Below are 6,516 nucleotides of genomic sequence, written 5' to 3'. Positions count from 1 at the left end.
AGAAGCCCAAACAGATATCATATTTTACTAAAACACAAACATTTCAAACCCTGCTTACATTTGCATACAATCATATAAACTCGGCAAAAAAAAGAAACATCCTCTCACAGTCAACTGGGTTAATTTTCAGCCAATTTAACATGTGTAAATATTTGTATGAACATAACAAGATTCAACAATTGAGACATAAACTGAACAAGTTCCACAGACATGTGACTAACAGAAATTGAATAATGTGTCCCTGAACAAAGGGTGGAGGGGGGTCAAAATCCAAAGTAACAGTCAGTATCTTGTGTGGCCACCAGCTGCATTAAGTACTGCAGTGCATCTCCTCCTCATGGACTGCACCAGATTTGCCAGTTGTTTTTGTGAGATGTTACCCCACTCTTCCACCAAGGGACCTGCAGGTTCCCAGACATTTCTGGGGGGAATGGCCCTAGTCCTCACCCTCCGATCCAACAGGTCCCAGACATGCTCAATGGGATTGAGATCCGGGCTCTTCGCTGGCCATGGCAGAACACTGACATTGCTGTCTTGCAGGAAATCACGCACAGAACGAGCAGTATGGCTGGTGGCATTGTCATGCTGGAGGGTCACATCAGGATGAGCCTGCAGGAAGGGTACCACATGAAGGAGGAGAATGTCTCCCTGTAACGCACAGCGTTGAGATTGCATGCAATGACAACAAGCTCAGTCCACCGACCCTCCACCTCCAATTCGATCCCGCTCCAGAGTACAGGCCTCGGTGTAACGCTCATTCCTTCAACGATAAACGCAAATCCGATCATCACCCCTGGTGAGACAAAACCGCGACTTGTCAGTGAAGAGCACCTTTTGCCAGTCCTGTTTGGTCCAGCGCCGATGGGTTTGTGCCCATAGGCAGCGTTGTTGCCGGTGATGTCTGGTGAGGACCTGCCTTACAACAGGCCTACAAGCCCTCAGTCCAGCCTCTCTCAGCTTTTTGCGGACAGTCTGAGCACTGATGGAGGGATTGTGCGTTCCTGGTGTAACTCAGGCAGTTGTTGTTGTCATCCTGTACCTGTCCCGCAGGTGTGATGTTCGGATGTACCTATCCTGTGCAGGTTTTTTTTACACGTGGTCTGCCACTGCAAGGACGATCAGCTGTCTGTCCTGTCTCCCTGTAGTGCTGTCTTAGGTGTCTCACAGTATGGATATTGCAATTTATTGCCCTGGCCACATCTGCAGTCCTCATGCCTCCTTGCAGCATGCCCAAGGCACGTTCACTCAAATTAGCAGGGATTCTGGGCATCTTTATTTTGATGTTTTTCAGAGTCAGTAGGAAGGCCTCTTTAGTGTTCTAAGTTTGCATAACTGTGACCTTAATTTCCTACTGTTAGTGTCTTAACGACTGTTCCACAGGTGCATGTTCATTAATTGTTTATGCTTCATTGAACAAGCATGGGAAACAGTGTTTAAACCCTTTACAATGAAGATCTGTGAAGTTATTTAGATTTTTACGAATTATCTTTGAAAGACAGGGTCCGGAAAAAGGGACATTTCTTTTTTTGCTGAGTTTATATATCCAGTACTCTATATCCAGTACTATATATCCAGTACTACTATATCCAGTACTATATATCCAGTACTCTAAATCCAGTACTATATATCCAGCACTACTATATCCAGTACTTCTATATCCAGTACTATATATCTAGTACTATATCCAGTACTATATATCCAGTACTACTATATATCCAGTACTATATATTTATATCATGCCTGATCATATTTTGGAACAGATTTTCAGAATTAAAATCACTTGGAGCTGATTTGCTGCTGTTTTTAGAGTATTTTATGATTTATATTTTCTCAAAATGCAAATTTAAATATTGCCTTTGGAAATCACATGGATGATGAACTAGCTATCTACTATTCTACTGTATCTTAATCCTGCCGGAGTTAGAAGCAGAAGTACAAGCATTTCGCTACACCCGCAATGACATCTGCTAACCACGTGTATGTGACCAATAACATTTTATTTTTGATTTGATTTAATTTGATGAGGGAAATGTAATCACTGGTAATGCAAATAAAAGTGTAATACTTATAGTAACCATACAGTGGCAGTGTTGTGTTGGAAAGCATACAGCTGCTTTTGAATGTTTTTATTTCATTCTTATTTAACCTTTATTTAACTTGGCAAGTCAGTTAAAGAACAACTTCTTATTTACAATGACGGCCTACCAAAAGGCAAAAGGCCTCCTGGGATTAAAAATAAATAAATATATAAATATATAGGACAAAAACACACATCACGATAAGAGAGACAACACTACATAAAGAGAGACCTAAGACAACAACAAAGCAAGTCAGCAACACATGACAACAAAGCAAGTCAGCAACACATGACAACACAGCATGGTAGCAACACAACATGACAACAACATGGTAGCAACACAACATGGTAGCAGAGGATGAGGGCTGCAGTAGATATCTCAGATAGGGGGGAGTGAGGCCTAAGAGGATTTTATAAATAAGCATCAGCCAGTGGGTCTACAGAGACAACCAGTTTACAGAGGAGTATAGAGTGCAGTGATGTGTCCTATAAGGAGCATTGATGACAAATCTGATGGCCGACTGGTAAAGAACATCTAGCCACTCGAGAGCACCCCTACCTGCCGATCTATAAATTACATCTCCGTAATCTAGCATGGGTAGGATGGTCATCTGAATCAGGGTTAGTTTGGCAGCTGGGGTGAAAGAGGAACCATCATGATAGAGGAAACCAAGTCTAGATTGAACTTTAGCCTGCAGCTTTGATATGTGCTGAGAGAAAGACAGTGTACCGTCTAGCCATACTTCCAAGTACTTGTGTGAGGTGACAACCTCAAGCTCTCCCCAGAAAGGAGAGACAGGTTAAAAATGTTGGAGAGTCTTGGCGATGATAGGGGCTGCAACCTTAAAGAAGAAAGGGTCTAAACCACCTGACGAGATGTTTTTTGGGGGTCAAGTTTAAGGAGCTCCTTTAGCACCTCGGACTCAGTGACTGCCTGCAGGGAGAAACTTTGTAGTGGGGTGAAAAGAGGGAGAAGCATTGGGGATAGCCACATTAGAAGGCGTGGGGGATAAGGAAATGTTGGATGGGCAAGGAGGCATGGCTGAGTCAAATAGGAATCCTGTCTTAATGAAGTGGTGATTAAAGAGTTCAGCCATGTGCTTCTTGTCAGTAACAACCACATCATCAACATTAAGGGACATGGGCAGCTGTGAGGAGGAGGGTTTATTCTCCAGGTATTTAACAGTTTTCCAGAACTTCTTGGGGTTAGACCCACAGAGAAAGAACTGCTCCTTAAAGTAACTAACTTTGGCCTTCCGGTTAGCCTGAGTGCACTTATTTCTCATTTGCCTGAACGAGAGCCAGTCAACCTTAGTATGCGTGAGAGTCTTTCGCCTAATGGAAGTCTTGAGGTGGAGTAACTCTGCCAGATCACGGTCGAACCAGGGGTTGCACCTGTTTTTAACTCTCATTTTCTTTATGGGGTTGTTTTTGGTAACAATACCACTGAATACATATACAGTACCAGTCAAATAGTCATTGAAGTTTTATGTTCTTTATTTGTACTATTTTCTACATTGTAGAATAATAGTGAAGACATCATGTCAAAACTATGAAATAACACACACGGAATCATGTAGTAACCAAAAAAGTGTTAAACAAATCAAAATATATTTTATATATTTGCCTTGATGATATCTTTTGCACACTCTTGACATTCTCTCAACCAGCTTCACCTGGAATGCTTTTCCAACAGTCTTGAAGGAGTTCCCGCATATGATCACTTGTTGGCTGCTTTTCCTTCACTCTGCGGTCCAACTCATCCCAAACCATCTGAATTTGGTTGAGGTCAGGTGACTGTGGAGGCCAGGTCATCTGATGCAGCACTCTCCTTCTTGGTCAAATAGCCTTTACACAGCCTGGAGGTGTGTTTTGCATCATTGTCGTGTTGAAAAACAAATGATAGTCCCACTAAGCGCAAACCAGATGGGACCGCGTATTGCTGCAGAATGCTGTGGGAGCCATGCTGGTTAAGTGTGCCTAAATTTTAAATAAATCACAGACAGTGTCACCAGCAATTCACCCCCACACCATCACTTGTCCTCCTCCATGCTTCACGGTAGGAACCACACATGTGGAGATCATCAGTTCACCTACTCTACATCTCACAAAGACACTGTGATTGCAAACAAAAATCTCAAATTTGGACTCATCAGACCAAAGGACAGATTTCCACCGGTCTAATGTCCATTGCTCGTGTTTCTTGGCCCAAGCAAGTCTCTTCTTATTATTGGTGTCCTTAAGTAATGGTTTCTTTGCAGCAATTCGACCATGAAGTCCTGATTCACGCAGTCTCCTCTGAACAGTTGATGTTGAGATGTATCTGTTACTTGAACACTGTGAAGCATTTATTTGGGCTGCAATTTCTGAGGCTGGTAACTCTAATGAACTTATCCTCTGCAGCAGAGGTAACTCTGGGTCTTCCTTTCCTGTGGCGGTCCTCATGAGAGACAGTTAACTCTAATGAACTTATCCTCTGCAGCAGAGGTAACTCTGGGTCTTCCTTTCCTGTGGCGGTCCTCATGAGAGCCAGGTAACTCTAATGAACTACCTCTGCAGCAGAGGTAACTCTGGGTCTTCCTTTCCTGTGGCAGTTCTCATGAGAGCCAGTTTCATCACAGCAGAGGTAACTCTGGGTCTTCCTTTCCTGTGGCGGTCCTCATGAAAGACAGTTTAATCACAGCAGAGGTAACTCTGGGTCTTCCTTTCCTGTGGCAGTTCTCATGAGAGCCAGTTTCATCACAGCAGAGGTAACTCTGGGTCTTCCTTTCCTGTGGCAGTTCTCATGAGAGCCAGGTAACTCTAATGAACTCATCCTCTGCAGCAGAGGTAACTCTGGGTCTTCCTTTCCTGTGGCGGTCCTCATGAGAGCCAGGTAACTCTAATGAACTCATCCTCTGCAGCAGAGGTAACTCTGGGTCTTCCTTTCCTGTGGCGGTCCTCATGAGAGACAGTTAACTCTAATGAACTCATCCTCTGCAGCAGAGGTAACTCTGGGTCTTCCTTTCCTGTGGCGGTCCTCATGAGAGCCAGGTAACTCTAATGAACTACCTCTGCAGCAGAGGTAACTCTGGGTCTTCCTTTCCTGTGGCAGTTCTCATGAGAGCCAGGTAACTCTAATGAACTTATCCTCTGCAGCAGAGGTAACTCTGGGTCTTCCTTTCCTGTGGCGGTCCTCATGAGAGCCAGGTAACTCTAATGAACTACCTCTGCAGCAGAGGTAACTCTGGGTCTTCCTTTCCTGTGGCGGTCCTCATGAAAGACAGTTTCATCATATGGTTTTTGCACTTGAACATACTTTCAAAGTTCTTGAAATTTTCCCTATTGACTGACCTTCATGTCTTAAAGTAATGGTGGACTGACCTTCATGTCTTAAAGTAATGGTGGACTGACCTTCATGTCTTAAAGTAATGGTGGACTGACCTTCATGTCTTAAAGTAATGATGGACTGACCTTCATGTCTTAAAGTAATGGTGGACTGACCTTCATGTCTTAAAGTAATGATGGACTGACCTTCATGTCTTAAAGTAATGGTGGACTGACCTTCATGTCTTAAAGTAATGGTGGACTGACCTTCATGTCTTAAAGTAATGGTGGACTGACCTTCATGTCTTAAAGTAATGGTGGACTGACCTTCATGTCTTAAAGTAATGGTGGACTGACCTTCATGTCTTAAAGTAATGGTGGACTGACCTTCATGTCTTAAAGTAATGGTGGACTGACCTTCATGTCTTAAAGTAATGGTGGACTGACCTTCATGTCTTAAAGTAATGATGGACTGACCTTCATGTCTTAAAGTAATGATGGACTGACCTTCATGTCTTAAAGTAATGGTGGACTGTTGTGTCTCTTTGCTTATTTGAGCTGTTCTTTCCATACTATGGACTTGGTCTTTTACCAAGTTATCTTCTTTATACCACACCAACCGTGTCACAACACAACTGATTGGCTCAAACGCATTAAGGAAAGGAATTCCACAAATTAACTTATAACAAGGTACACCTGTTAAATTGAAATACATTCCAGGTGACCTCATGAAGCTGGTTGAGAGAATGCCAAGAGTGTGCAAAGCTGTCATCAAGGCAAAAGGTGGCTACTTTGAAGAATCTCAAATATAAAATCTATTTTGATTTGTTTAACACTTTTTTGGGTTACTACATGATTCCATATGTGTTATTTCAGAGTTATGATGTCTTAACTATTATTCTACAATGTAGAATAGTTAAAAATTGAAAAAAACCTTGAATGAGTAGGCTTGTCCAAAACTTTTGACTGGTAATGTATATATGTAAAATTGCAATTAGATTTCTTGCCCATATCGTGCAGCTCTACCTGATACCATGCACAGCCACACACACAGCCACACACACACATTATCTCTGATACATTATCTTGTACCACACACACAGCCACACACACACATGATCTCTGATACATTA

The sequence above is a fragment of the Oncorhynchus clarkii genome, chromosome 4 (genome assembly GCF_045791955.1).
Source record: "Oncorhynchus clarkii lewisi isolate Uvic-CL-2024 chromosome 4, UVic_Ocla_1.0, whole genome shotgun sequence".
NCBI lineage: Eukaryota > Metazoa > Chordata > Actinopteri > Salmoniformes > Salmonidae > Oncorhynchus > Oncorhynchus clarkii.
This window is presented reverse-complemented; position numbering follows the sequence as displayed.